The sequence below is a fragment of the Gossypium arboreum genome, chromosome 11 (genome assembly GCF_025698485.1).
Source record: "Gossypium arboreum isolate Shixiya-1 chromosome 11, ASM2569848v2, whole genome shotgun sequence".
NCBI lineage: Eukaryota > Viridiplantae > Streptophyta > Magnoliopsida > Malvales > Malvaceae > Gossypium > Gossypium arboreum.
The window spans coordinates 40,873,697-40,883,336 of record NC_069080.1 but is presented as its reverse complement, the minus strand read 5'-3'; the positions used below and the strand labels follow the sequence as shown (position 1 = coordinate 40,883,336).

The 9,640-nt window shown below is 37.9% G+C and overlaps 1 non-coding gene across 1 annotated transcript; it reads left to right on the top strand.

Moving 5' to 3' along the window:
- The first annotated feature begins 822 nt into the window (after positions 1 to 822).
- On the top strand, positions 823 to 929 carry LOC128284885 (small nucleolar RNA R71). Its single transcript, XR_008275305.1, has one exon. It is a non-coding gene; the product is annotated as a small nucleolar RNA R71 (small nucleolar RNA).
- Positions 930 to 9,640: the final 8,711 nt, after the last annotated feature.

Here is a 9,640-nt window from a genome sequence, read left to right as displayed (position 1 = left end):
ACCTCACCTTTACCTTTACTTACCACAGTTTCTTGCCTCGGTTCTGGTTCAGGTGCAACTAACCCTTCCTCATCTTGAATGGTAATCGCATTGAGATGCTCTATTGGGTTAGCTTCAGTGTTACTCGGTAGGCTACCTTGTGGTCGTTCAGATATCAATTTAGTGAGCTGGCCTATCTGAGTTTTAAGCCCTTGGATCGACGCTTGTTAATTCTTAAGTGCTATCTCGGTATTCTGAAATCGAGTTTCTGACACTGAGATGAATTTTGTTAACATCTCCTCAAGGTTCGGCTTTTTCTCTTGTTGGTAAGGTCGTTGTTGGAAGCTTGGAGGTGGTGGTGGTCTCTGATTTCCTTGGCCTCCCCATGAAAAATTTGGGTGGTTCCTCCTTCCTGCATTTTAAGTGTTGCTATAGGGATTATTTTGAGGTCTAGGATTGTTACCCATATAATTTAATTGCTCGTTTTCCATGTTGTGCCTATAAGGTGGGTATTCTGAATTGCTCATTCCTCATTCACTTGCATTGCATTGTATTACTGGGTGAACTTGTGAAGAACCAAGGAAACCGTCAATTTTTCTATTCAAAAGTTATACCTGATTAGAGAGCATGGTGACCGAATTGACGTTAAAAATGCTGGCTGCTTTCGTTGGTTTTGTCCTCATGACTTACCACTGATAATTATTCAGTGACATCTCTTCTATAAATTCATAAGCATCCTCAGGTGTCTTATTATTGATTGTCCTGCCAATGGCTGCGTCAACCATCTGTCTAGTCGAAGGATTCAACCCATTGTGAAAAGTTTGAACCTGTAGCCAGAGTGGTAATCCATGGTGAGGGCACCTTCTCAACAGATCTTTGTATCTCTCTCATGTATCGTAGAGCGTTTCTAGATCCATCTGCACAAAAAAAGATATATCATTCCTTAATTTAGCCGTTTTAACTGGCAGAAAATATTTTAGTAAAAAATTTTCGGTTATTTGTTCCCAAGTAGTGATTGACCCTCGTGGTAACGAGTTCAACCATTGTTTAGCCTTATTTTTTAATGAAAAGGGAAATAACCGAAGACGTATGGCATCGTCAGAAACGCCATTGATTGTAAATGTGTCGCAAAACTCCAGAAAATTCGCCAAGTGATTGTTTGGATCCTCATGCTGCAAACCATCAAAATGAACAAATTGTTGTATCATTTGAATTGTGCTAGGTTTCAGTTCAAAATTATTTGCAGTAATAGCAAGCCTAACTATACTTGACTCAGTTCTTGTTAAATTTGGTTTAGCAGAATCATACATAGTGTGTGGAGCATGATTCTAATTTATTGGATCAGCGGCAATTGCAGGAGGTAGAGGATTTTCTTGATTTTCAGCCATCTCCTCGGTTGTGGTTTGAATATCGTCCTCTTGCTCTTCCTCTAAGTATCTTAAGCTTCGCCTTATTTCTCTTTGATTTCTACGAGCTGTGCGATCGATCTCACTATCAAAAAGTAGTGGTCCTGACGGGTTTCTTCTGGTCATAAACTAGAAAAACCTGTCAGAAAATAAAAGAAAAGTTAGAAAAGTGGAATTAAACTAAACTAAAAAATAAATTGCAGTAAAAGTAAAATGGCTAAAATAATAAAAATTGAGTGTTCCTAATATCTTAAGTTCCCCAGCAACGGCGCCAAAAACTTGAAACATGATATTTGCGACAGGTTTTAAAAATTTATAATTAATCATTTTTGAAACTAACTATTATCACGATGAAGGCAAATGTACCTATTAAACAGTAGTATAGCTTTAGCAAGACCGGATTGTCGAACCCAAAAGAACCAAGAGTACTAGTAATTACTTTCTTTTTTTTATTTAGCCTAAAAACTAAGGGATTTGTTTATCTAAACTAATTAACTAAACTAAAGGTGTACAGAGAGAAAATTAGGGAAGTGCTTTTAGGAAAACTCGATTGATTAAGACAATACCCAAGGAAAAATCCACCTAGACTTCACTTGTTATTTGACTCTGAATCAGACGATTTATTAATTTGACTTGATTCGTAGAAATCCCTAAGTTATATTATTATATCTCTCGAGACTAATAACGTCTTACCCTAGGTTGATTAATTGAAATCTCTTTCTAATTAACATCCTAGTGTTGTATTAACTCAATCTATAGACTCCTTTATTAGGTTTCACCCTAATCCGGAAAAATCTTGTCACCCTATCTCTAGGCGTGCAATCAATTCTGCTTAATTACGACAAATTTACTCTTAGACAGGGAATTTTGCTCCTCTGAATAAGCACATTAACTTGAATCAATATCCTGGAATATTAAAACAAGAATTAAGAACACGTAATTAAGAACAAGTCAAATATTTATCATACAATTTAGATAATAATAAAAAGATCTGTCTTAGGTTTCATTCCCCTTAGGTATTTAGGGGGTTTAGTTCATAATTATGAAAGAAAACATCTCAAAAGAATAAAGATAACAAAACATAAAGAAAACCCAAAACTCTTGAAGGAAATTGAAGGGAGATCTTCAGTCTTGACAATGAATCCAGCTCCTGAGATGGATCAATCGACTTTCTTCGAGTAATTTCTTGCCTCCTACTCTGTGTGTCTTTTCTAAGTCCCTCATTAGGTGTTCAAGTAGGCTTTAGAATGCCTAAGAGCCCTCAAAAGTGGCATTTTCTGAATAGGAATATACTTGGGCTCGACAGGGACACGCCAGTGTACGATTGCTTTAGACCGTAGTAAAGGCTGTTAAATAGGCACGGGCGTGTGGTCTACCCGTGTGAGGAAGTCCAGGCCGTGTTGATTTCCCATGTTGGCCTATTTTCTCTATTTTTGGCCCGTTTCTCACTCTTTTTACTCTCCATGGTCACTTAAGTATAAAACATGAAACTAAAGGACTAGGAGCATCAAATTCACCAAATCTAAGGAGAAAACATCCATAAATGTGCTAAGCATAGGATAAAAATATGTATAAATTACTGTTTATCAACAACCCTTTTCGTCGCACATTTCAGACTCACCCGGTGTTTAACCAGCCAGTCTATTCCCAGAATCAAGTCAAACTCCCCAAATGGAAGCTCCATCAAATCTGTCAGAAACACTGTCCCTTGAACCTCTAACGAGATGTTTCTAAATAGTTTACTCAGTCGAACTGAGTGCACCAACAGACTCACCACAGTTACCTCACTAGAAGTTCTCCCAACCAGAATCCCCAAGGTTTCAGACACAGTACTAGCTATGTATGAGTGCGTAGAGCCTATGTCTATCAATGCCAAATAAGGTACATTAAATATTAAAAACGTATCCGTAATGATGTCCGGAGCATCTCAGTCCTTACGGTGACGAGCAGCATAAACCAAAGTAGGCTACCTCGCCTCAGTCAGTCCAGCACCTCTGCCCGGTGCCCTCTGTCCTTAGCCCATGCCGTTACCACCCGTGGCCTGACCTCGGCCCCTAGATGGTTGTTGAACTACTCTCGGCGACTGTACAGTATGAAAACCCAGAGCTTGCACCTGATTAGTTCTCAATGGACAATCCTAAACACGGTGCTCAGTCGACCCACATCTCAAGCATACCCCAGTAGTCCTCCAACACTCGCCCGGATGGCTTCTACCACAATGCCCACACAGCGCCACCCCAGTAAGTGCAACAGGAGGCCCAAATCTCATGGGCCCATCAGATCTGGACTTTTTCTTAGGCCTTATCCCAACTTGAGGACTCTGAATCCCTATTGTTCTTACCCCTCTCGCGATCCTTGTTCTGGTGCTTTATGCGTTTAACATCCTCAACAATATTGGCCTTCTCGATTAAAATAGCAAAATCACGCTCCCTCTGCAGAGCTATCAGCACCCTCAGGTTATCCCTAAGGCTATCCTCAAATCGGACACATCTCTCATATTCAGAAGCCACCATGCCTCGCGCATAACTGCTCAGTCTCAGAAATTTGGCCTCATATTCGGCCACTAATCGGTTTCCTTATGTCAGATTCAGAAACTCCCGTCTCCTAGAATTAATATAACTGGGCCCCACGTACGTGCCCTGGAAGGCAGTCTGAAAGAGATCCCATGTCAATCAGTCAGGCTGGGTGCCCTCCTTAACCGTCAACCACCGCTGGTATGTTTCGTCACGAAGCAGAGAAACAACCCCCTTAAGCTTCTGCTCAACAGTAAAATCCAGGTCATCCATAATTCTCTTCGTGGCCTCCATCCAATACTCGGCCACGTTAGGGGTGACTCTAGCGACACCTCTGAATAACTTAGCCCCATTGGACTGGAGTCGTTCCGTAACCGACCCATGACTCTCAGATCCAGTGTTGGGCCTAGCGACCCTCTCTAAAATCTGTAGCATGGCTTGGGACAGTGTGTTGTCCCCAGCCTCACGATCATGAGTCCCAGATCCAATCTCTGTCGCAGGTGATACCGACGTCTCGCTAGTATCCAGATTCGAGATAGTATGAGATACCAAGAACTCAACTTGAGCCCTTCTACGACCCCTATTACGTCCTCTAGTACCCCGTCAACGAGTACCACATACGCTCATCATAAATTTTAGAATTTATCTGTATTAACAGTTTTATGCATTGGTTAACAGTTTCAATATTTTATTAACAGATATTTTATGCAGTACAATATCAGAATATTCAGAGTCGATTATCGCGAGTAGTAGTCTCACTATAGTTTTCAGCTTACCCTGCCTAGAGTGGTTTTAGTATATTATACTACTAATGTAGTTTTAGTATATTCTAATCATACTTTTAGACAATTCTAAACAGATTTTTAAGAACTTACAGGATAGACACCGGAGACTCGGTGTACCACATACTTATTTCAAAAATATTTCAAATTATTTACAAATCATTTTTTAAAACCAATCTTTAAAACCTAAATCCACAGCCGGGTTTTGCAACCAGGCCGTGATACTACTAAATGTAACACCTTAAACCCTGCTTGAACGTTATGGCCGAATCTGGTGATGTCACATGAGAATGTTTTTGAAAATGCATCGATACATTAAAATCATTTCAATTATTATCTTTTACTTAGTCCAAAAAACGTGTTCTCATTGATTTGCTTTAAAACATATCTCTTTTTCGCGGAAGCTTTAGAAAATCTTCTATTTTAGGAAAACTGTTTGCTTTAGAGAAAACCAGATTTTAATCGTGCTTATCAGTAATAAAATACCAACAGTTCAAAAGATGAAATTAAAAGCCAAAAAGTCCAGAGTCCAGAAATTACAACAAAACCCCAAATAAACAAGTAATCCAAAATAAAAAAAAACTAATGAAAATAGTCTAAAGTTATTATGTGTGGCCACCGCCGAGTCCTCCGATACACCGATTTGCTAATGTTGGGGAGTACTTGAATATATTAAACATAAAAGAGTAAGTTTCACAACTCAATGTGTAATCCCCACAGATATCAAACATACAGAATAATTATCAGAAGTCAGAAATAGAGAGTCTAGGGCCGGAGCCCATTACAGAATTAGTTCGGGCCTTAACCCATTCAAATGCAAAATCAGATATAAATTAGGGCTTTAGCCCAAATAGATACAGATGCAGAATGGAATATCAGAATCCTACCCACCAGCCTCTACACATCATCTTCGTCCGGCCCTACATACCATGTAGGGATATAATCAACTCACCCAACCCTACACAACATATTGTATCGAAATGCGGCACATAAACAGAATAATGTAGCTGAGCTGCCAGATAACAGGCTTAAAGCCTTTTCAGACACTTCCTTCTAAATATCATCAACCCAATCCCTGATATAATGCAACATACCAATATGACATGCTATAATGCAACTTAACATATCATACAATCAGTCAGATACACATGCTAAAAGTAACATGCTTAATACATACATTTCATAGTTAGACCACAGAATCAGAGGTCTAAGTAATGGTTACTAACCCTATGGTAGGTCACAGTCGACTTGGGCGACCTGTGCAACCCTAGGGATTATTTCAGAAAATTAGGCTCACACGCCTGTATAACCCACACGGCCAAGGACACTCGTATGGTTCACCCGTGTAGGCCCACACACTCGTGTGGTTCACCTGTGTGGGCCTACACACTTGTGTGGCCCACACGGCCTAATAGGTCGAGCCCGTGTGTCGTACACATCCTCTTCGGCCATCACACGGTCGTGTCATGGGCTTGTGTCTTACACGCACGACCTGGCTCGTCGATCACATGCCCGTGTACTGGCACACGGCCTACCACACGGGTGACCACATGGCCGTGTGGCGTCGACAGATTCATTTTTTGGCTTTTGTTGTTTCTCGTTTTCTATGATTTCGGGTACACACTTGGTTCAAATTCGCTGCTTACAAAATCCTAAGAACACCAACACCTATAATCAGAATATTCAACCCCTTTAGAAACCAAAAAATGAGCCTTAACACTAATCCCAAAATGAAAAGTCGACTTACCACTACTAGAACGTTGACCACTTCAAGTCAACTCGACGAACCGTTGATACCAGCCTTACGAGTGACTCCTAAACATTAACCAAAACCCTATTAAACATTTAATCAGATTAAAATATGAGTTAGTGAACCGAAAACTTACTACACGTGCCCCAACAGTGAAAAAACAGGACGATTGCAAGCAAGGAAGAATGTAAAGTCAAACAAAGAGGGAAACAAAGGAATTTCGGCAGCATAAAGAGTAAAAGGGAGGGAAATCGGAAGCAAAAAGAGAGGAAATGGAGAAGGGTAGCCAAATTTTCTAAAAAGAAAATAACATTTAACGAAATTGTTAACCCCCAATCTATTTCTCCTTAATTCTCTCTACTAACTACCCACTACTCAGATTTTCGGTCAAACACAAACTCTAGCTGAAATTTTGTAGCAAAAATAATACCCTTGTTATAGTAGAAATTTGAACCCCAGACCTCCAACACACCAACACACAATCTTAACCACCAGACCAGCAAGCCCATTCTGATACACTTTTACTAACAATTATTTATAAGTCTATTAACCAAGGGTTGGGCTTTATTCATAAAAATATGCCAAAATTTTCCCAAGTCAGGCTTGAACTTGGGACCTCTTACACAAACACAGTACACTTAACCATTGAAGTAGATACACAGTTGTGTCAAATTAACGTAGAAACATATACAAATATTTTTAGGGCGTTACATCCAAAGACTTCTTCAATTCAAACCTTGGTCTTTATCTCAAGTCTCACAGTGTCATTCAACAATGTTCTTGTGTTGACACACCACAACAAAATGGTGTGGCTAAACGTAAAAACTGTCATGTACTTGAGGTTACCCGATCTTTTTTTTTTCAAGCCAAAGTGATACATGCATGATTGGGGTGACCGCCTATAAACATGTTATCGTTTATAATTAAATATCACACAAAAAATATATCGAATTAAATTGTCGTGTCTGCAAGTGTACGAGTGAAATTGAAATATAATAAAGTTTACAATGAAACACTAGTAAATATTCTGAGGATCGTACCGAAGGGATTGTAGATAGGAGAAATTATTATTAAATTAATTACAAAAAATAATTACTAATCTAATCGAGTCACGAATTAGTAGTGTGAATCTAATTTAATATTTTAATTAAACTAAGGGTCCGTTTGGAAGCCAGGAAAATATTTTCCGGAAAATGTTTTCCTGGTTTTATCGTGTTTGGATGCTTGAAAACATTTTCCAAAGGGAAAATGTTTTACTAGACACGGGTAAAATGGCCTTCAATTTGGGGAAAACATCTTACTGATTTTTCATCAACCCTTCATCCAGGTAAGCCTTGTTTTTCTTCCATTCTTCAACTTTAAGCCTTCTTTTTCTTCCATCCTTCAACTTTTTCCATCTCCTTCTTCATACAGGTAAGTCTTCTTCTTCTTCTTCTGTTCTTCAAATCTCTTCCCTTTTTCTTTAGTCCGTCACATATCTTATCTTCTCAGGCAAATTTTACACGTTGCTGTTTCATTTTCTATCTTCCCTTCTTTCTCAGGATCTCATTCCTCTTCGCAAGGTATGACATTTTCTTTAATTCTGCTTTTTCATTTTGTTTTGGTAACGGGTTTTATGATGTGGGGTTGTGGTTTTGGTGCAGAAACTAATATAGTTCCTAACCTGTATTTATCCAGATCCAAAACCTTAATCATCATTCTTTGGTCCTCTTTAATCTCAGGTTTGCTCTACATTTTTTCCTGTTTAATCATTTTCTCAGTTTTCTTTGCATGTATTATGGATTATAATAAAATCAATTAAACCAATGCCTTAAAAAGAAACCCAAAAGGAACTTAAATTCTACAAAGTAACTAAAAAAATAAATCACTTGTATTACTATTTAGGGTGAGAATTTTTGCCATCGCCGTAAAAAGAAGAGGTGGAGGAAGAAAAAGAACTAACCCAATTGCAGGTAATTTGACAAGGCTTCTACCTTCTCTTTTAATTTACTTTAATTAAAACATTTTACAGAGAGCTTAAAATTAGAAACTTTAGAGTTAATTATAGTATAATAATAGTAATTTCACTATTTAGATCGTAATAATTGGTGATGGTGACTTTATAAAATTAGGAAATTTCGAATTTACCTTTGATTTTCATTTGCCCAAACTCCCCCTTCTCTCTGTCTTGTTTATACTTTGTATATATTTATAGGAATTCTACGTTTGTTCAATTATTTATTTGTTTATGAGTGTGAAGTAATGTAAACGAATAATGTGATGATTATTATTTTTAAATAATTCATGTAAAACTTTAAACTGAAAAAATTGGCTCGAGGCCTTGAACATGTGTTTCTGTTCATAGTTTAACTTTATGCTACCCAGGCACGAGTACACTTTTTTTTCTTGGTTTCTAAAATTTTCTATATATTTGGATATCATCTCATGGTATCTATGTTTGAATATGCATCAGACATAGGTGTTGTACACGTTACATAAGTACTTTAAAGGAAATGAAGAGCTTAGATGACATAGGTTGAACTAGGGTTGTAAACAAGTTGAGTCATAGATAACTCTTTCGTTGGTAAGTCTCTAGTAGTATATGGAAGTGAGCTCAAGTATTTCAACATCGGGGCGCTTGTTGGTTCTCAAGTTTATCAATGTTGTTTTTTATATGATATTTATTGGTCTTTATTGAGGTGTATTAGTTCATTTCAAACTTAGTTTTATACCTCACTTGGTTAACAGTCAGGGGGTTGTAGATTTATGTTTTATGCACCTCTCTTTGATCATTTTGTCATCTAATGGGATTTAATCCTTTCGTTAATTATGACATCTATTCTGCTTCCTAATTTAAGGAGATTGGATCGATTGACTTGAATTAATTTTGGATATCTCTAAATATCCTAGACTTTATAAGGATATTCTTGATGCTACTTTTCTTGCTACTTTTGGGGATTGTATTATGATTGATCTCAATGTTAGTAAGTCCAAAAAAGCTTTATATTCAAGACTTGCATAAGAATTATATATCAATATTAGTAGACTTGCATAAGGAGGAAATAGTGCCCTTTTTGTGAAATAAGTTGTTATGCTATATCTTAGATCTTAGGTTATACTTGGAGTCATATGGCTTATCTCAACATTTGTATGTATGAACCGTAGCAGGGTCATGCGAGATAGCCCTTTAGAACAACTGATAGGCCTGCCAACTACAAGAAAGCTAGCACT